This window comes from Tenrec ecaudatus, chromosome 10, assembly GCF_050624435.1.
Source record: "Tenrec ecaudatus isolate mTenEca1 chromosome 10, mTenEca1.hap1, whole genome shotgun sequence".
Lineage (NCBI taxonomy): Eukaryota > Metazoa > Chordata > Mammalia > Afrosoricida > Tenrecidae > Tenrec > Tenrec ecaudatus.
The window spans coordinates 103,343,572-103,366,785 of record NC_134539.1 but is presented as its reverse complement, the minus strand read 5'-3'; the positions used below and the strand labels follow the sequence as shown (position 1 = coordinate 103,366,785).

The 23,214-nt window shown below is 42.1% G+C and overlaps 1 protein-coding gene and 1 non-coding gene across 2 annotated transcripts in view; one reads left to right on the top strand and one right to left on the bottom strand.

Moving 5' to 3' along the window:
* COX10 (cytochrome c oxidase assembly factor heme A:farnesyltransferase COX10) overlaps nt 1–23,214 on the bottom strand; it is a 158,008-nt gene that overhangs the window by 82,289 nt on the left and 52,505 nt on the right. The gene's annotated exons all lie outside the window — the stretch shown is intronic.
* On the top strand, nt 18,099–18,205 carry LOC142460363 (U6 spliceosomal RNA). Its single transcript, XR_012786577.1, has one exon. It is a non-coding gene; the product is annotated as a U6 spliceosomal RNA (small nuclear RNA).

Below are 23,214 nucleotides of genomic sequence, written 5' to 3'. Positions count from 1 at the left end.
ATGATTCTTGGGGTTACACACACTTTCCTTCTAAAACACTCCTTCAAACAGGCTCTGTGTTAAACGATGTATATAACATAGGGAAAATTTAACGCTTTGTATAAAACATTGTAAAACGAATCTATGAGATTGAAAAAATACCTATAATTATATTTATTTATTTTAAAATTTATTTTAGATGCAAATAGCCCCCAAACTAAAAAAGATACCTTGCTCACCCACTGCCTCTACATCCAGTAACTTGCTTATAAGCCCAAAGTGATACAAAGCAGAAAATCAAGGGAAGAAATATTTAACAATAAAAAGATCAGACCTTCATGTTGTAAAACCTGACATGGAACTGTTTTACTTCAGACATACCTCTTTCATTAGATTTGTCCATCTACATTTATCCTTCTTCAGAATTTAAAATAACAACATTATTGAACCTGGCTGCAAATGAGCATCTGCAGCACAAGTGATCGAACAGCTGTGGAAATCTGCATCTCAAATATCAAAAATTCCTGATATCATAAAATGGTGTAAACTTAAACCTCCCACTTCTAATCCAATTACTTTATCTCCGCACCTCATCTGCAATGATTTCATGATGTTTAGATGAAGAATGAGGTGGTATTTTGTTCATGATTAAATTCTAATGGTAGAAGGTAAGAACAGTGGGGAAAATCAAACGCAAACAAAAGCAAAGTAAGTATTTTTACATAAACTTAATAATGAAAATGTGCACATTATAAAGGAAACTTCTCATTCATGGGAAAGCATTCATAAACCTATTTTTTCTGTAGTTGAGTTCCGAAAATCTCTCATTCAGATCTTCCAGATAAAAACAATTTTGTCAAAAGCAACTAAATTAGGTTTCAGAATCTTCTGCATAATTAATTTTCACACATGATGCCTGCCAATATTACAACATACATATCAGCATATTTAATTACTAGTTTATCAATCTCATTATATTGAAACATATTTGCTGTTATCACATGGTAACAATATGACTGGCTGCAGCAAAATCATTTCTTTTAAGGGCAAAAATTTACTTTTTATTTTCTGGTATTGCTTTCTAAATTGTTGCCATTGAAGCATTTGGAGTGGAATGAAGTACAGTTTGGGCTCACCTGTTAACTGACAGGTTGACGGCTCAACTCCATCAGCAGTGCCACCCAAGGCCTGCTGATCTGGTCTGTGAAGATCAGAGCCAAGGAAACCGTATGGAACACAACTCTGCTCGGTGACACATGGGCTTGTCTCGAGTTCACTGCACCTGTCAGCTCCACAAATGACACCTTCTACAAATACTAATGCAAGTCTGGTTCCCAGACCTGAACCTGAAGGTCTGGCAGAGAAAGACTAGTCAGAGGCTGGGCCAAAGGAAGCTGCCTGTCCTACTCCTGGCTTGTCTCTTGCTGGTAAGGAAAGCTCACTGCCTGCTTCTGAGAGGGCTCACTTTAGACCCAGCAGGGACAGCAATCACTCACAGTTGAATCATATAAGACAATCAGGTTCTTCCTCTACTTCCTTACCCAGACCCACTCCTACAAAAGCCATCTTGTCGGAATCACAAAACCTATGGCTCCAAGAGCCATAAATAATTTATCGTGTTGCATTGGCAATGGGTCTTCCTTTCTTTGTTTAGTCTCCCAAAAGCACAGAACATGGAGACTGCGGTTCCTATGGGTCTAAGAATTCAGACTGGGACTGGAGAGGAAACACAAAAACACAGGGTCTGTGTTTTCTATGATTGTTTCATCATTCGCAAAACAGAATAATAAAACTTGCCTCCAAAAGTGGTTGTAAGAATGAGTCACAAAGGTAAAGCATCTACTCCAGGATTGCTATTCTTACTCATCACAACCCTGCCTTCAGCATTCAGGGAAGGCGTGGCTGTACAAATGGCTAAGACACTACTACACCGCTAACTGAAAGGTGGGCCCCTTAGAGGAAAGGCCTCGCAATCTGCTTCGGACGACCAGCCACTGAAAACCTAAAGGAGCAGTTTCTCTCTCGACACACGTGGGGCTATCAAGAGTTGGACTCAACTCCATGGCAACTAGAATCATCATGCAATCCTTTCCAGCTGCAATCGATCCATGTCCATGTTGTTGCTTGGCCTTCTCCAGGTGCTTCCCATCCGACCCTATGTACAACACAACACAACACAACACAACACAACACAACACAACACTGCCTGGTCCTGTGCCAGCTACAGAAATGTTGTCTGAGCCCACTGTAGCAGTCACGGTGTCGATCCATCTGGTCAAAGGGGTCTTCCTTATTTTCTTTGCCCCTTTACCAAGCATGATGTCCTTTCTCGGAGACTGGCCTCTCTCGGTAAGACATACGTGAGAGGATTCTTCTGCGGTCTTCCTTATTCAATGCCCAACTTTTACATATCCTCGAAGTAATGTCCGTGCTTTTCAACACTTTTGAGATGTCTTGCGCAGGAGATTTACCCAACACAACGCCGGATGTCCTACGCACACTGATGTTCAAAGATGAGGTCCTTGGCAAGTTCACTCTCTCCTTGCAGGACCTTTTCAACTCTTCAGCCCCACACACTTATCATTAACAACATAGTAAGTAGCATTTCATAGCGTCTATGCTGTTTTTACATATCATCTTTCCCTTGAAGGTGTTTTCCTCATACATGTTTATTGATCTTAGGTAATACAAGGACAGGTTTGTGCTATATTTTTAGTTTATACATACCCTGCTCAGATGGCTTGGAGATTTTCTCTCCAAAGATTTAATTGCACAACTCTGAAAGCCTTTTTGCTACAAACTGTTGCGATTTTCTTCTCCGCCACATGTAACTTACACAGGCTGGGACCATTCAAACGACTTTGTAAGCCATGAAGCATGGGTGTAGGAGCAGTCAGAAGGGCTAGTACTGGCCCCGTGACCCCCACTGCTGTGGATGGGTAAGGAATCCTTGGGGAGGGAAAAGAGTAACTGGAGGAACGTTTCCTAGGGGCAGCAGCAAATTTCAACACTTTACCGACACTTATTTTAACAACCACTAACCACCATTAGGAGTGCCTGCGTGGTATAAATGGTTAAGGTACCTGGCTACTAACTTGAAGGACTGTCGCTCAAGTGCACCAAGAGGTACTTCAGAAGAAAGGCTTGGAGATCTGTTTCTGAAAATCCAGCAAAAGCAAAATTCTACTCTGGCACACGAGGTCACCAGGAGTTGGAAATGGCTTGATGGCAACTGGCTGTCAGCCTGCACGTGTGCTTCTTGTTCAAGTGCTTAAACTAGACCATGGCGCTAGACCAACAGGATGCTGGAACGGAGTCTGACAACTCATTCTTCTAATTTCCTTAACTGTTTTCAATTTCGGTACGCTCCTTCTTGTACATTGTGCATTTTAAATATCCCAAAGGGTCTTGTGTGAAGCAAGTTCTAACTTCTGTATCTCAGTTGACAAAAGCTCAGAGCAAGGTGGTGTGATCTGCCTTGCCACACTCGAATTGCTGTAGGACCACTATCTTTGGCTCAACAATAGTATTACAGAAATTACTTAAATATTTTATTGAGCCTGGGCTCATGTATACAATATAGGTAGAAAATAGTGATGGGAGGCTCAGATAAGACATTTAATATAACTGAAATATAAATTAAGGAGGACAACCAGTGCCAAAAGCTCAGAATCTGTAGTTTTTATATATTAGGTTAGGCTAATATACTAAAAACTGTGAATGAAATAGCCTCATTTCACCCAGAGTGTCTTCCCGGATCCTTTTACTGGACTGAAGTTGACTTTTCTATGGGCATGTCTTTCAAGGTACAAAAGGCCTGCTTTTGTTGAGCATAAATAGCCTGGGTCTTTGAAACGTTTGCTAACAAAAACACACGGCTTACAATGCTTACAGTGCAATGATGAAAATGATGGAGGTGATTATGGGGAGTTTTCTCAAGGGGCCTTAAGAAAACAGTGGAAAAGCAAACAAAAATATCCAAGGTTGAAAGAGCTGGTTTACCCATATGGGCCTAAATAAAAATAGCTCTACTACACAAGAACACAAGGATCTTACTCTGGTAAGATCCTGGTACCGATTACAGAAGATATAAATACCACAGGAAGTTTCAAGCTGATCCACACAGTATGCACTCGTATATCGCTAGAAGTCAAGCAATGGAATGCAGATAGGAGGAACGGAGAGGCTGAGGAAACAGTTCATAGTGGCAAGGGGCTCATCAACTAAGAAACGGTTACAATTATTTATGTGCTGATGTCGGAATTATCAGGTGCCAGTTCATGCAGGAGAAGAAATTTCAACTCTGTGAACAAAATTTAAACATCATGAAGTATCTATAATCTAAAGAGGAAGACTTTTTTTTTACTAATGCAAAACGGGTGTCTAACAATATGTGCAGCAATACAGATTTTAGAAGTATACCTTGAGATGTGCTCTTCTTCACGTTACACACTTTTGTTTAGGTTCTCTGGGCTGGCCATAACTCAGTCCAGCTGTACAATCACAAATCCATCCATAATGTACTTCACTTCCCCCTCTCAAAGCACCCTACTCCCCTCTCCCAATATCCTTTTTATTTAATTATCTAAATATTTGAGGTGAAAGCATTTTTATAGGAATTCATGCATGCTAAAAATTATAGACTCCCTACTAGATGCACACCATATAAAGAGAATTCAGGATAATTTGTATCATAAGCCACTAAAGTTTAATGGTTTATTTTGACAAAATGAATATTTGAGAATCTTAGATGGGTTTCTGTCTGGAAATATAAATAGAACAAGACGAACATAGGTATTATAATCAAGTCATAATGGAACAAAAATATTTGATATTTATTCCATTTTTTTTGGGTGACTTCAGGGAGGGCTTTTCGTCAAATGAACAGGTTGGTTCTAAGGTTCATAGGTCATATGTTCATCTTATAACTAAAGACAAACTAAAAGGATTACAGTGTCAGCTAAAAATGCAGATGTTCAAAACTAGCATAAAAATGTATCCTCCAGTTTTAAAATCTATGTCAATGAGTGCGTGATAATTTACTTCTCATAATTTTTTATTAAGAATTCAATTTCGTGGCATTACTAAATTATTGATGGCACCAACAAGAGTAAAGTGAAAACAAAGTGTCTATACTGTAAAAACATTAACAACAACAGAAACAGGTAAATACAACATCTGCAACAAATTTGAGGTGCTCGCTAGACCTTCATGGTTCCATGGTGTAATTTAGAAAACGCACGCGCGTGCACACACACACATACACACACTCATTACTCAAATTACTATTAAAAATGCAAGTTTAGAAATAAATTAAAAATATTTCTGAAGGTGGTGCTGACTTTGATTTGGCCCTGTTACCAGGCTGTTTTGATATTGGCGGGTAAAATAATAGCAACTTCTCAGTAGTATGTAATTAATAGAGCATATAAATGTGAAAAAGTATTATTTATAAAAACAGAAGATCACAGTAAGAATACTTTAATCTAAACAGAGAAAAAGTACAATCTCTCAAAGCAGCAAATTCACACACACACATATGGTTTTAATTTAATAGAAAATACAATTTTACAATCAACTAACTTAGTACTTATTTACTGCCACCGAGGCAATGCAGTCTCATAGCAACCCTGTAGGACAGGGTAGACAAGACTGTAACTCTCTTAGGGAGTGGAAAGACTGTCTTTCTCCTGCAGAGTGGCTGGGTGGGTTCAAACTGCTGACCTTGCAGATCACACCCGCCTGTGCAACCACTATGCAACTAGGTCTCCTGCTTGGCAAGGTGAAACATAATGAACTAACACTAACTTTTGGTTTTCCCTATATGAATAAAAGAAGTAGAAGGTATATATTGTACTTGGCATTCGGGGGGGGGGGGGTGATAAGTGATCCTAAAACTAAGGTATATACTCGAATATAAGCTGACCCGAGTATAAGCTGAGGTACCTAATTATTACATGGGAAACCAGAAAAACTGATTGACTCGAGTATAAGCCTAGGGGGGAAAATGCAGAAGCTATTGGTGAGTTTCAATCATCAAAACAAATGAAAATAAAATGACTATAAATTGAGACATCAGTGGGGTAATGTATTTAAATATTTATTTTAAATAAAAAACATAAATAAAAGGACAAGTCATTTAACATTAATAAGCCAGCACAGTAAGTGGAAAATAGGTTCAACAAAAACAATAAGGTATCAACAATGATACCTTAAGAGTACCATTCCCTGAGTTCAATCAGCAACCAAGCTAAAATGTAAAGAGTTGAAATCCTTCAAAACTGGATTCCTCATCATCATCCGTATTCCAATGCAGAGCTTCAGCTGGTGTGAGGTCATCATAGACACTGTCCTCACTGAGATCACTGTCATCACCATCACTGCTGTCATTTTCATACAAAGCGCAGTCTTCACTGCCATCCATAGCATTACTAATACTACATTTCTGGAAGGCACGTCGCACCATGTCTTCTGGAATGTCTTCCCATGCATCTCGAACCCACTATGCTATTAACTCTATGTCAGGCTTCATTAGGTTTCCTCCTTTTGATAGTCGGGCTTAACCAGATAACATCCATTCATGCCACATCCTTCGCACTCTGTCTTTAAAAGGCTTATTCAAAGATACAGGTCATAGGACGGCTCTGATTGGTTAGATGTGAGTAAAGAAACATTCAAAGCCCTGAAGTATCAGAAGGGCTTTGAATGAACAGCAGAGAAACTGTAATCACTCACGAGATAACAGGCGCTCCTCCCATTACCTCAGGGGTGGGGTGGGGTGGGGGGCAGCAAGATGTTACATGTTACACCTCGCTGGGGTAACACTGACCCGTGTATACGCTGAATCCCAGTTTTTCAGCACATTATTTGTGCTGAAAACTTGGCTTACACACGTGTATATACGGTTCTTATATATACATCAAATTTAAACTGATTATAGTTTTCAGGAGCTCTGGTGGCACAGTGGGAGGAAAATGAGACTTTCCACTCTCATGAAGAGGGAAACCAACAGGGGCAGTTCTACCCTGCGATATGCAGTCACTCTGAGTTGCAATCGACTGGCAGTGGGTTCGATATGGGGGGTGCTAATCTCAAGGTTGGTGGTTCAAGTCCACCAACCAACCATCTGAAGAAGAAAAGCAAAGCTGCTTGCTCCTAAGGACTTCAACTCTGCCTTGCAGAACTGCCTAGTGTCCTTCTATGAGTTAGAATAGACTCAGTAGCAGTTGGTTTGGTTTGGTTTACAGCTTTTAAAAAATTGTTAGGGGGAGGGAATAAAAATATTTTTAAACATTAAGATTGTATATCAGAATATATGATACCTTTCCTTTCCAGTCCTATAGTACCTAAACATAAAGAAAATCAAGGTCAAAATAATATAGTTGAAGTATGCTTTTTACAGTGGAGTGTGCACCAATCCCATGGGAATATCTCAGCATTATAACTTTACTTAGCAATAGCTCCATGAAAACAAATACAGGAAAAATATTCTTTCAGAAAAATCAAAGCAGTAAATTAGTATAAATATCTAATAGTAGATGGTTAAGTAAAGAGTGATGGCTGAAATTTACCAAGTGTTCTGTAACATGCTTTAACATGAACTCTCCTCAAGAGCCCAAAATTAATTCAGAGGTTAACAACATAGCCTTGGTCAATGTTCTCTCAGAAGAATAGTTCAAAGATTAAAATATGAAGTCTAGGGCATTGAGTCCTTGCCCCCAAATGTATGATCTTCTTCCCCAAAGAAACATGAATTACAGTTATTAACCATCTATTTTTTCCCCCTTGAAGTTGAAACCAGGTCAAAGACTGAATTGGCCACATTTAAGCATATTGCACATTGCTGATCAGTACATAAGATTAGTATGTAAGATAAAAAGTTTTCATTTTTAGCCACTAATAAAATCTAAAGCAAAAGCACTGTCGTTGATACTGCAGAAGCTCAAGAGAATTCAAGAAGGCACTACGTTGTCAAGGGCATCCCGTGACATTTTACTCCATTGCATTATTCCACCCGGGAGACAGTTCCACTCTGGATCAAACATAACTAAAATCGATGAATATAACGCAAACTTTTTTTAGCAGAATAATAAGAAAATGAAAATTATGACCACTGTCACCCCCAACACGCTCTTCAACTAGGCGGCTAAAAACGTGTACATGTGGAATCAGACAGACCACATTAAAATCTAGACACATCTGCTCTACAATGTCTGAACGCTGCAAAGATAACATAGTTTTAGTTTTCAGTTGTTAATTAGCTACGGCAACAGGATGTTTACTAAAGCCATATTTATTTTTTAAATATAGATTGGACATCTTCAAAACTAAGAAGAGGCTTACAGACGGGAGAGACTTTTAAAAGTGTGTTTGAATGCAGTAATTCAAGAGTGTATACTGAACCTTTTATTCAACAGTTTGACTCCAGGAATTTAAATTAGTGAGACCCAAATGGCTTACATTTAAATGGTTATTGATGGAGAAGTAAACATTTGGGTACATTTTAAAATAAAGATGAAATGGTAAAGTGCCTTCAAGCTAAACATATTTAAAATAATAAATAGAAAGTAATGAAAGATGCATCCTTATAAGGAATTAGAGGGGGTGGTGGTGGGTGGACCCAGCAATGAATCAACACAAGTACCTCTTATTAATCGCAGCTTTTTGATAGAAGCATTTTTCTAATTGACACTGAATTAGCATTTACTATCCCAGAGAGAGTTCCCCGTGGCCAACCTTAAATGGAGGTTGTCTGCTGGCTCTGGCTCCCATTCGAGGTGTAACAAAGCAGATTCAGTTAGTCTTGGTGGCACAAACCACACTGTGGAAGAGCTCTCCTCACCCACAGAACAAGCAACGCAGGAAGCTCTTGCCCTTGACTAATATATTGGGTCCTCTAAAACAATACATTAATTATGCATTCACTGTGAGTTCAGGCACTATGCTTAATAGGATTAGTGCTGCTGTCTACCCTACTTAAGCACTGACATGTATCTTAACGACTGAAAGCGAATTGGATGCCTTCTACTACCCAGAAAATTGGCTGTGAAGTCTTCTCAGAGAACCCATACAATAAAAATACAACAACCCACGCATGCTTTAACTACTAATATTGCAGGATTCCCGAGTGTAGTTCTCCAAACTCACATACATTTTCTTCTGTAATCCTTTCTCAAGTTTAGCTACCTCCCCAAAGAACTACGTTTCCTCACCTGGCTCTAAAAAAAAAAAAAAAAAAAGCCCCTGAATAGGTTTTAAGTTTTTACAATGTGGTTTCAGTATTAAAATAAAATCTTATTTACCAAAAGTCAAAAATTTTATTTTTCCTCTCTCGATTGCAAGGCATGCACCCCTCTGGTAGAAAGGCTAATTCTGCAAAGAATTTATCTGACTCTACAAAAAGTTACAAATAACACTCAACGACCCCTTCTAGAGAGTTGTGGGCCTTGATGGCCATTTCATGAATAAGACGGCAAGGCTGTGCAAAGCTGGCACTACGGGCACTGACTGTGCGGTGGCAGCGGGGCCTTCGAACGTCAGTGCACGTCGAAACCACAGCCTGCTCGAGACGTTTCAGCTGGAGTTGGCAGGAGACAAACATTCCCGGAGTTGCTTTACCAGTGTGCATTCATCAGTGACAACCTGGGTAAATACATGATGAAGCTCACGTTTCGTTGTTCACATTTCGGGGGTGGGGGAACCCTCACCAGCATCTCATCAATCACTTTGTCACCTGCTTTTACTGGCCATTTTCTACTAGGTTTCAAAGTAACGTAAAAACTGGTAAAGCAAGAGGGAAGAGGATGTGATTTTAATAATCATACACAAGAAAGAACATTCCTCAAATTGGAGAGCATTTGTTTCCAGCATAATTTAGAAAATGGTTGACTCATCATTAAACAAATAATACCCAACATTTGCCACATTGACAGAGCATGAAAACACCCAGACTTCTCCAGAGGAGAAGGGAAGCCTGCATTTTTGCTGCATAAAGGCACCAGAACCCTGGGCAGTCCAACACAGGAACGCACTGAGCCCTGGTGAGTCCACCCAGCCCATCCCCTGCAGTGCGCCACCAAGACAACAAGAACATGACATTTCATTTCCCTCCGACTGCAATTCCCACCAGTAATCGCCTAACAACCAGGTGTTATGAAATGAATATACTGGTTTAATTATCAAGAGGCCCATTAACAAATTACATGTGCAACACGGACTGTGAGAACACAGACACCCCCTACTCCCCCCCCCCCCCACACACACAGAGAGCACTCAACAGAGGACAGCGGGACTGTCAGCAAAGAGGCAAACGCTGATATTCTGAACAGAACTAGAAAAAAACCAAAAAACCCCAAACCAACAGCAGCTTCCTGTGTCTTATTCAATGGCATTTTATTTTAACCTCTGTTGTACATAACTGAAACCATGAAAACTCCAACCAAAAGAAAGCCTTCACGTCAGGAATATTCTGAGGAGGTTCTGGGCTCTGGGTCACCAAGACTATCTCTGCTTCTGTTGCTGGTGAAGGGGCAACAAAGGGTAATCATCCTGAGACACAAATCTCTTTTTCAAACTGGGTCCAACTCACACATGTTGCACCCGGTTACAGATGAGGCAATTCTTTCGATCACCAAAGAGGCGCAGCACAAGTCTAATGAGTGGTCACCCTGCAACCCTTTGATGCAACAAGGAACCTATTTTTAGCTGATCTGAGTGGAAAACAAGAGCCAGGGACCTGGTTTATTCATTAGAGACCCATGGTCACCTTGACAGGAGTGGGAAAAGAAAAACGAACCACCACGCAATCGACTGTAACTGGTGGCAGTATCTTATCCACCTTTTTAAGTAACCAAAGAAAGAGCCTGGTTTCTGTTCAAGGCTCTGTGGCTCAGTTGGTGAAAGCACCTGTCTAGTAGAAAAAGCCAACGGCACCCTACACGACCCTGAAGGGAACAATGGCCACGCCTGAACCTCATATGGTTTGACTTAAAATGGACTGATTGAAGATGCTTGAACAGCTCTCGAACATTAATGGTTTGCACCTGTGGTTCTCATGAAGCGGTGTGGCTTCTACCCGCCCTTGTGAACATGAGAATCTTCTCCAAGGACAGAAAGCCCTTGCTGACGGCTCCGGTTCACACTGCCCAACACTGCAGGGGTGGCTACATGAATCAATTTCACAGTTTCTTTGGGATGCATTATTTATATTAAAATATCATACAAAACAACCACAGAAACAATAACATTTACAGTCTCCATTTAAAGGGCTTTCTTTCTAAAACTACCTCACTAAGTTTATGATTAGTATGAAGTTTTCTCTTTCATCAGACAAATGTGTTTAACGTGTTCCCATCGTGATCTAGATTACTTTATACAAATTGTAGTGGGGGTGGGGAGAGAACCAAACCCTAAGATGAGGTGACCAGACGTCCCGCTTTTTAACAATTTGTCCCGCATCCAGTGGTGTTTGAAAAAAGTCCCGATTTTTGGAAAGAATGCACGACAAGCTAGGGTATACGGTTTTCGGCTGCCATGTGGCAATTTCGCCAGGATATGAGTTTTATCAACGGTGTCCCGCTTTACCAATGTTAAAATCTGGTCACCTTACCCTAAATCTTTTTTCAAAGTTTTCATTTCACAATTCACGCGTCAATAGCACTGCCCACGTGCTATTTAAGAAAGTGACTGAGCTCATGCTGCTAAGAGGAGATTTACAGTTTGGAGATCCAGAATTGGTTATGATAGCGTGTGAATTTTGTAGCTTATAATTTTTCTGAAGCAGTCTCAGGAACCTCAACATAAACGTTTACAATGTGAGCTGGGGCGGGGGGTGGGGGAACAACACTGGGGTTTAGTGATAGAAGAAAGTGAATCATGATTCTAAGCAGTGGTTTCGAATCAGTCTCATGTGGTAACCCTTGTACCAGGAACCTCAAAGATTTGTGGGGGGAGATCAAAGACCCCAGTATGTGAAAACAGTTCCTTCAACTACGGAGTGCTTTCAAAATGCAAGCATTATACTACCACGACCACTCCTAGCCCTCTTCCCACATCCGACTGGCACACCCTCTCAGGTTCAGTGGCCTTGACCTCTCCTCTCCGGCCTCTTTGGAAGCAGGCTGACTCTGTGTAGAGGCAACTTCCCAAACCCTGTGCATTAGAACCACTGTCTAGGTTTCTTGGGTACAGGTGGAGTTAATTGGTTTCTGCCATGGTTCAACTTTGGAAGATATTAACGTGGCTTACTGAAGCAGCGGTATTTTGGCCAATGGTCTGCCCATTAACTTGGTACTGCTGATGTGTACTTTGTGGTGGTAAACAGGACAACTCTCGGAGCACACAGCAGCAGGACTGCCTCAGTAGGTGAAGGGTATTGCTCTTCCCAACAGTTGGTGCCACCAGCCAGGAATTCACTCTGTCCTCAGGCTACAAGGAGAGGAGCTAAAATAGACAGCACTGTGTCAAGCCTTGTCATCAAGCTTAAGGTACCACAGGTGTAGGTCAATCCATAAGTCTGCTATGGAGGTACGAACCAGGAAATAGGTACAAATGTGTTGATGCTTGGTGGAAGAAATCAGGTCGGTAAGTGAAAGTCACGATATAACTTGAGAAGGAACTTCTGCAGAGAAAACGGGCCATGCTTTCTAGTTCTGCCATTTGGCCAAAGGAATGACCTCGGGCAAATAATGACTTCTTTCAGCACCTTTCCCATCCCCTCACCTGCCAAGTGGTTCTAATAATAGCTAGTTGATAGGGTTCCTGTTGAGGGTATTAGCAGATAATGTTTGTAAAGCCCTGTGCATTCGTCAGCTCCGACTCCAGACACACACTAACACTCACCATCCTTGAGTCGATGCTGACTCACAGTGACCCTAGAGAACAGAGTAGTAATGCCCTATCCTTGTTCTGAGGGGCAGCTAGTGGTTTCTAACTGCTGACCTTTTGGATCGTAGGCCAATACATAACCACTACATCACCAGGGCACTACATCACCAATGGGTAACCCATTACCATCTGCACCTCTTAAGGGCTCTAAGTGGTGCTCGGGTAGCATAGTGGTCATGTACTGGGCTGCTTGCCACAAAGGTTGGCAGTTCAAAACCATCAGCAGTTCCAAGGGAGAAAGATGAGACTTTCTACTCTCACAGTCTCGGAAACTCAAAGGGGCGGTTCTGCCCTGTGCTATTGGGTCGCTGTGAGTTGGCATTGGCTCGATGGCAGAGAAAGGGTATGTAAAGTGTCCAGTGACTTTAAACTATTGCTATTAGTACTATTAGCACTATCACTACCGTCATGACTATAGGTTTTATAGAGTAGCAGAGATACAGACAGGAAGCAGAGGCACCAGGGCCCAAACCAGGAGGGCTTGCAGGCTGCATGCACACAAACAAATGTTCACAGTATAACCCACTTGGCTGCTCACCAAAGGATGATTTGAACCCAGCAGCCACTCTGAGGGAGAAAGACAGAGCAGTCTATTTCCATCAAGATTCCAGCCTCGGGAACCCGAGGAGGCAGTTCGATTCTGTCCCATCGGTCCCCACAAGTCTCAATGAACTCACTGATAGCGGGGTTGGCTTGCCATAGGAGGCTTATTGCACTCATATGGTTTTAAGAGTGACAGTAACACATCCCCAAAGAATAAGCTGAATAACAGACTAGATAGAAGCTAGACACAGATTACTGGGCGCACACGTATTAAAGAAAACCAAATATAGACTGAGAAAAAGCCACCGCTTCCGGTTGGCAAAACTTACCCTGTATTCACAGTTTCCATAACACTGATGCTTCTTTGTGAGATTCAGTTATATCATTGTTTAAGGATACCCTTAAAAACATACATTTCCACTTGTAGGAGCCAAACATACCATCTTACCCCATTTTTCCCTCACCAAACTGGAAAAATGCCAATAAAATATGCCCAAAGAGAGAAATACATGTAGGTCTCACCAAATCCACTGACATCTAACCAATCTCTGCACAGGGTTTCCGAGACTACACATCTTTATGGGAGCAGACAGCCTCATCTTTCTTCCATGGAGTGGCTGTTAGATTTGAACCTCTGACCTTGTGGTTAGTAGCCTATTGCCTACACCATTTGTACTCGATGGACACAGATCAACACCTAAAAAGCTCAATATCCCAGAATAATTGTAAAAACAAAAACCAAATTCATGCCCATCAAGCCAATTCTGACTCATAGTGACCAACAGTGATTGCCAGAGTACCAGGAAGATTTTGCAGCCTTGTCTGGGTATAGGAACCTTGATGGTCTAGTGGGAGGGTTATGCATTCGGCTGGTAACTACAAGGTTAGTAGTTCAAAATCACTATCTGGACCTTCGGGAGTAAGATGTGGCTTTCTACTCCTGTAAGGACTTACCGCTTCAGAAACCCACAGGGGCCGTTCTATTTTGTCTTATAGGGTCACTATGAGTTGACATCAACTTGATGCAGGGAAAGTTTTAAAATTTGAGTCTGGGCTATGTGAAATAGGCTCCAGAAGAGAAAGTGACATCAGCGTGCCAAGCCAGGCCAACATGTTCATTAGCAAACTAATAGGGCCCCAGCTCAAATGACCTTTCTCAGGACAACACCCCATTACCTCACCCCAATCCATTTCCTTTCTCTTGCTGTCACCATCATATTTGAGTTCACTTTGTCTATAGTTGCAGGGGATATGGTAATAACACAAATTTTGCCTTTTCCTACTTCAATGTTTGCTGAATGAAACCTGAACACTTTGGCCTGGCAATTATGACACTCGGGCATATGGCCTTACAGCCAATGACTTCCTGTCTGCACAGTGGCGGTCTAAGTCCCTCCGCACCCCATACATGTGAATGTGTTCAAGACTCCTGGTTTTGACTTATGGTATATCTTTGGAGTCAAAGTGTGTGCTCTCTATATGGTTCTTTCAATATGACCACTTCCCTCCGGCAAAAGCCTCACTTCTCCCCTGGTACAAACCAGAGACCATCTTTCTCCTATGCTACCCGGTACAACTTTCTTTTGTAAACTGCCTACCACGAACTGCACTGATCTGTAGACGCTATCTTATATTTCTCTTAAGGCTGTCAGAGTAGAAATCATGTCTTACCTCTATGCAATGGCAGTACATTAAATTGGTAGAGGTTATTATCACCATTTCCATTTTATAGATAGGGAAACCAAAAATGGAAAGGTTACATAACCTGTCTCACATCACCCCACTGGTGACAGTCAGGATTCAAACCTCTGGCACAGTGAGTGGTCCAGTGACCGGCCACCCACTGAAAAGTTGGCAGCTGAACCCACAGGAGGAAGCTGTGGCCCTCTGCTTCCAGAAAGACTACACACGTAGGAACTGAATGGGCAGTTCTTCTCTGCTGTGTAGAATCATTCAGAGTCAGAATTGACTCCGTAACAACAGGGTTGGCTTTGGTTTTCCTGTGACCATGCACGAGTTGGGACTCAGGATGGACTTCATTCCCCTTTGGTTACTGGCCTGGAGAGAGCCGAAGAGGCTGAGATGCTGCCACGCCAGCAAAAGGGCAGGGTGTTAGGACATGCTCCTTTGAACACCAACCTTGCTTCTGGCTACAGTTTTTTCCAATTGTTTTTTCTTGCCATGATTTCTAGCAAGTGGCTGAAAAATATATACATTTTAAATCCGTTTCCTTCATACACAGAATAAAATTCAGATCATAAAGCTTAAAGCCAAAGTGTGATGATGAGGACAATTGGCTGAGGCAGACAAGATATGAAAAGAGAGCTAGAAGACAGGAACAATTTAAAATTAAAAATATATATATATTGGAGGCAAAAAGAAAAAAAAAATATATATATATATGATTACAGAGTTAACATCAGCACCAGAAAAATTTAAGCGTAAAAAGCACCCTGAAGGAAATGAACCCAGACACAGGCGGAGTGAGCATGCTACATTCTCCCCAGTGACAGGGAAAAAGGACGAAGGGTCGAGAATGCCAAGAAAGGAAACGCAGGATATGAAAGACTGACAATGAACAGAGCTGGAAAGCAGAGCCAATGTCTGAATGAAAGGCAAAAATACAGCCTCCCTTCATTACAATTTCGTTTCTGGGGATCTGATCTACGGGGATCAATGTTGTCGTGTGGCAGAGACCATGCCAGTAAAAATCTGGGGCCACCATACTCCACGCATGTACTAGTCATTCACTATTTGTTTTCCTCTGGACTTACCTGTCATCACCTAGTCCTCAGTCCAATCCGGATTCCCACAGCTACTGTGCTGCACAAGGCTCGGAAGCGCCATTCATTTTATTCGATGGGAGTGACACTTTCTGGAATTTTGTTCATGGTAGGTTCGTTGTGTCTTCCCACCAACTAACAGACAAGACAACCAAAGCCCAAACTCACTGCCATCATGTCCATGCTGACTCCTAGTGACCCCCTGTGGGTTTCCGAGACTAACTTTACAGGAGTAGAAAGCCCAGTCTTCTTCCCGAAGAGCTGCTAGTGGTTTCCAAACACCAACCGTGAGGATCGCACCCCAACTCGGAACCACAACACCAGGTCACCAAAGATTTCATAGCCATATTCAATCAGCGCTTTCAGTCTTGGTAGTATCACACTACTATTTCCTCCCTGAACAAGCCCTTCTGTTTCTGTGACACCCTATTTCTGCTTTGCTTTGCTTCTTACCTCAAGGCTGGTCCAATGTCATTTAATCTTATTCATGTCCCATTTACAATCACTAATGTAACTTTTTATCTGCAACACATTTCTCTTTTCTGATCTCCATATTTATACGCAATCTGTCTCCTTGCATTTCCTCTAGTATGTGCTGAAGCGCGACATGTCCAATAATGAACTCATGATCTTTCTACCAAACCCAAGACCTCTTTGCTTAGAGAATGGTATCACCATCTACGTAATTTTGCAAGCTACAACACAGAATCTATCCTTGAAAACTGCTCTCTCTTCTTTACTGCAAAGAATCCACTAAACACTGCTCATTTTAGGTATAAACTCCCTTTCAGATTGGCCGCATCCAGTATCACCCTTGCACATATATCTCTTAGCTGTTCTGTCAGTGCCCACTCTGGCTCTCGCCACACTACACACTAGAGTGGTCTTTTCAAATAGCAAATCTCAGGTTATCCCGTCTGCATAAGGCACATCAATGGCTTCCTAAAATTCATTACATGAATACAGAAGCAAACAAATAAATGATCTTCATAGGGCCTACGTGCCTCCTATCCAGGCCTTCCCTCCCTCACAATAATAAAAGCTTCTCATTTGCAGCACCTCCTACAGGCAATTTTAAAACAAGATTCGTGATTCTGTATTTCTCTCTTACCTCCTCACTCCTAGCCAGGCCTTTGGTCCATTGCCAGCATGAATCATGCCATTGAATTCTTTGTCTACAACTGTACCTCAGTGCCTAGAGATGGGCATATGTAGGAGCTAGTAGAGATGAGTTCAACATGAATTGCTTCCATAAAAGCATACATTATAAAATCCTACAACAGGAGGTGGAACTATGAAATATCTTAAAGCAGGAGATGACTCGTCAACCTCAGAGTTACATAGAAATATAACTGCAAAATCAGGCTTGTAGATACTGCCAATTCAAGTAAACATTTTCACTGTGAATCTGAGTGAACACTATGACTGAGTATACATCTCTTGGGTCAATGGTAAATAAACAAGGGAAATCAACAACAACAAGAACAACAAGAGGATGGTCAAAACTCTCCAAGTCAACAAATAGAAAATAGAAGCGAGAGACAGTGAAACCAATAGTTAAAAATGTCTTACTAGGGAAATACAAAAGTACAGTTTGAATAGCATTTCCTTTTTATTCTCAGCACTACAAAAGAAGAAAGCTTAATTATATGGGAGAAAAAAGTGCTGCCTGAGTAGAGGTATTAAAAAGAAGGAAAAATGGGTGCAAAGTAGAACTGTTCTAACTCACGGACTAAGAAAATCTAGAAATGAATGCTCAAAAGAAGTATAAGATTTTAATTTTAGAAACTATGTTTTAGCAAGAAATAGGAAACCTGATTAAACAGAAAAAAATAGCACCTGGCTTTGATTCTTTTGTCATTCAGTCCTCTCTAGTTTGATAATTCTGCAATCAAGATTCATCTTTAGGTGCTTGCTTCGGCAGCACATATACTAAAATTGGAACGATACAGAGAAGATTAGCATGGCCCCTGCACAAGGATGACATGCAAATTCGTGAAGTGTTCCATATTTTTAAAAAAAGATTCATCTTTAGATTGTATATCTAACACTGCCCATTGCTGCATTCAGGAGCCCTGGTGGTACAGCAACGATGTATTGGCCTGCTAATCACAGTGCCAGCAGTTTGAAACCACCATCTGGTTCTGGGAGCAAGATGAGGCTTTCACACTGTAGAGCTGTAGGCTTGGACGCCACAGAGACAGTTCTACCCTGTTCTATAAGCTTCCATCGACTCCATGGCAGTAAGCGTGGTTTTGGGTCTGAGTAACGCATTGGGGTACCTGGGTAGTGCAAATGGTTAACACGCTTGCCTGCTAACTAAAAGAAGGGCAGTTCAAATCCACCTAGAGGCAACTCAAACAAAAGGCCTGGCGATCCACTTCTGAAAAGTCAGCCACTGACAACCCTATGGAGCACAGTTTGACTGAAGCACATGGGGTTGCCTTGCTTTGGCATTTGCTTTGTAATGTCACTTGCCATTGCCCCTTAGTTATATCAAAGGTACTTCAATTCATCATGCCCAACATGGAACACATACCTTTTCAACTAAGGCAGATCTTATTGGTGTCGTGAGTGATATAACCATCTACCTGAGTCTTCTAAGAATTGTCATAAATTCCAACTCATGGCCAGTAACTTTAGTGTTCTATCAGCTGCTATCTTCCTGCCTCAGTGTGCTATGAAATAGCTTTTCAAATCTAATAACCATATATGCTTTTTGATGAAGAGAACTGTTACAAAATGTATTCCCTCAAAGAAGTTTTTGGGAATAATGTGTGGTGTTAAGGTGTTCAGTCGGATCCAACCCACAGTGCCCCTATGAACAACAGAATGAAACACTGCCTGATCCTGCGTCATCTTCAAAATTGCTCCTATTCTTGAGCCCATTGATGAATCGCAGTGTCATTCCAGCTCTGCGAGGGCCTTCCCCTCCTTTACTGCCCCCCTACTTTACCAAGCATGATGCCCTTTCCCAGGGACTGTGTCTCCTGACAAGTCCAAAATATGTAAGACAAAGTTTTACCATCCTCGTCTCTAAGGAGCACTCTGGCTGTCCTTCTTCCAAGACAGACTGGGTTGTACTTTTGGCAGTCCATGGTATTTTCAATATTCTCTGGTCTCCATTCATTGTTCACCTTTCACATGAATATGAGGCAATGGAAAATACCATGGCTTGGGCAAGCACACCTTAGTCCTCAAAGTAATTGAGGACCTTGCTTGGGCAAGCACAACTTAACCCTTGCTTTTCTGTGTACCAGATTTATCTTATGCCATGTGACACTTTATCTCTTGATTGCTGCTTCCACGAGCATTGGATCCAAGCAAGACGAAACCCTTGACAATTTCATTTCTCCATTTACCATGCTGTTACCTATTGGTCCAGGATTTTGGTCTTCTTCACATTGAGTCATAACCCATACTGAACACTTGATCTCCATCAGCAAGTGCTTACAGTCCTCCTCACTTTCAGTAAGCAAGGCTGGATCATCTATAGGTCGTTAATAAATATTCCCCCGACCCTGCTGCCATACAATCAGCTTCTCTGATGATCTGCTCAGCACACAGATTGAATAAGTATGATGAGAGGGCACAACTCTGTCGCACACCATTCCTGATTTTAAACCATGAACTAGTCCCTTGCTCTGTTGGCACAATTGACTCTTGCTCCATATATACGTTCTGCATGGGCACGATGAAGTTCTCTGGAATTCCTGTTCTTCACAAGGTTCTCAAAGACTAGTGTAATTCTAATAAAATCTGAATGTGCTTTCATCAACATGCTCCCCCTCCCCGCCACAATTAAGGGGATTTATTAGGGAAGTTAATAGGTTCTTACAAGACAGAATCATAGTAAGTACAGGCATTGGTCCACAGAAGCGCCTCTCTCTTCTCAGCCAGCAGCTAAGGCTCTCTCCGGTCCTTAGCCCCATAGCTGCACAGTCCCTGGCTTCTGTCTGTGGGGGAAGCCTGCCTACCGCTCTGCTCAGTCTTATAATTCCACACTTCTCCTCTGCTACGTCTCATGGTCCCCTTGCCTTAGTCTTTGGTCTCAGCCAGACTCCTTTGCTCTCATGTTACAGCCTCTGGTGTCTCTAGAGATTAAAGTCTAGTCTCAGCCTCTGCCACTTGGACAGAGAAGTCAAACAAGTTCTACTCGCGGCTCTACCTTCCACTGGCCCTGGGATCTTGCTCCTCCTTCTGAGACGACTTATTTTATATGTGGCTTTTTTTTCTTTCAGCAGCCCACATACCCAAAGAAACAAAAGGTGTGACTTGAGTCATACCTTCTGCTATAGTGGAAACTCAGAATATATCCCAGCTTAATAAAAACAGGTGTGGAGGCTAGAACTCGCAATGTACCTCAACGTGGATTATGGCTGGATGGGACAAAGTAAGTCATTGACTTCATCTCACACGCCACACCCAAATTCAGTTCTAGATGGATTGTAGATCTAAATGTGAATGGTAAAATAATATAGCTTCTACACTAGACTGCATCTTCATGGGTAGGAAAATATAGATATATTTTTATTTAATTATTTTTGGCAAATGTTTTTTATATGGGAACATAAAGTACTACAACCATATGTTAGAAGCAAACTAAAAAGTGAATAATATTGAAGTTAGAAATTATAAGCATTCAAAGTCCATTAACCACTGTTATTAAAAGAGTGAGAAGGGAAAAGCTCTTGATTCTGACATTGTACTTGCTGTTAATTGCTGTCAAACCAGCTCAGACTCATTAACAGCCCAGGAGTAACAGAAGGAACACTACCCAGCTCTTTGCTATCTGCACAACTACTGGAATACTCTAGTTGAATAAATGCCATCATTGAGGAAGGAAGGGTATACAGAACTCTGTACATTTAAAAAATATGAGAGTTGGGGGAAATGGTGACCTGATAAGACTCACCCGTCCGGAGCTCGTGCTGCCAGACCAGAAAATTGGGAGGGAAAGAGGGACCAGATATAAAGCCAGTGCCAGACGAATGCAGTGTGCCTGCACAGAGTGGGGAGCCAGTGGAAGGGGCCTGAGGGCTCAGCCCCCATACCAGCTACATGGACAACTGCCCCTCAGCCCAGAAGAATTTACTTGAGAGGACGGCACTGAAGCTGCAGCTAGGGGAGAGGGACATGTTCGATCAGAGCAAATGGGAGCAAAGAAGGGGGAGGAAGAGAGAGTGGAGCACATCCTGGCCCATCAGGTCTGGAGGATGATATCCCCGCTCTGAACAGCCAATCGCCAGAATGGACAATATGGCTGATCCCACTACAGGACACGCCATCCCTTGATGGCCCAGGGCCCTAAGAAGGACAACATGGGAAACTCAGTGTCGGGACTGGCCCGGACTGACCCTGTGACACCGAGGCAAACCACTAAAAGTATGCGGCAGAGCAACCGTGGGAGCAGAGCAGGGAGCCCCCAAGGGATTACCAAGGACAGACTCTGGGGCCAGAGCATGGTACCCCATTGGACCTGACTGAAGGACACGCCTAGAGATCAAAAATCAGACCTTGATCTATTTACAGGTTTTATTTTTAATTTTTTTCTTTTAATTAATTTATTCTTCTATGGGTAATTGGTTTCCTTTGTTGTCATCGCTGTGTTCTCATCGATCGCCTACCTTGCTATGGCTTGATTTTTGGTGCATATTATTATCTCTACAGATCTATCTAGATCAGATAGACTGGATGAGTACTCTGGAGGGGAAAACAACGGGACCAATGGTTCCGGTGGGACATGAGAGGGGGAGAATGGGGTAAGAAGGTGGTGCTGACCAACCCAGGGACAGGGAAGCAATAAGTGATCCAAAATCAGTGGCAAGGAGGGTGTGAGAAGCCTGGTAGGGATTCAGCAAGGGCAAGGTAACCGAGAGAAATTACTGAAACCCAAATGAAGGTTGAGCATGATAGCGGGACAAGAGGGAAGTATAAGGAAATAGAGGAAAGAACTAGGTGACAAAGGGTATTTACAGAGGTCTAAAAACTGGAGTGTACATATGTAAATATAATTATATAAGAGTGTGGGGAAACAGATCTATGTGCATATATTTATAAGTTTAGTATTGAGGCAGCAGATGGACACTGAGCCTCCACTCAAGCAGTCAATGCAAGAACATGTTGTTCTATTAATTTGGCATTCCAGGATGCACACCTTCCCGACAAGATTGCTGAAGAAAAATGTGTGCATAAGCAAACATGGTGAAAAAAGCTGATGGTGCCTGGCTATCAAAAGATAATAGCATCTGGGATCTTAAAGTCTTGAAGATAAACAAGCAGCCATCTTGCTGAGAAGCATCAAAGCACACATGGAAGAAGCACACCAGCTTGGCTGACCACGAGGTATAGAAGGGACCAGTTATCAAACATCAAAGGATAAAAATTATATCAGTTGGTGCCCACCTTCCTGATACGATCACTGAAGACAAACGTGTGCAAAAGCAAATGTGGTGAAGAAAGCTAATGGTGGCCGGCTATAAGATATAGCGTCTGGGGTCTTAAAGGCTTGAAGGTAAACAAGTGGCCATCTAGTTCAGAAGCAACAAAGCCCACATAGAAGAAACACACCAGCCTGGTGACCACAAGCTGTTGAAAGGATCATCAAGGAACAAAAAATTCATACCATTGAAAATGTGGGTGAGTGCAGAGTGGAGACTCAAAGCCCATTTGTAGCCAACCGGACACCCCTTACTGAAGGGTTGTGGGGAGGAGATGAACAAGTCAGGTTGCAGGGTAGCTATGATGAAACATATAATTTTCCTCTAGTTCTTAAATGCTTACCCCCGCCCCCCACTATCATGATCCCAATTCTGCCTTGCAAATCTGGCTAGATCAGAGGATGTACATTGGTACAGATCGCAACTGGAAACACAGGGAATCCAGGAGAGATGACTCCTTCAGGACCAGTAGTGAGAGTGGCAATACCTGGAGGGTGGAAGGAATGTGGGGTAGAAAGGGGGAACTGATTGCAAGAATCTACATATAGCCTCCTCCCTGGGCGATGGACAGCAGAGAAGAGGGC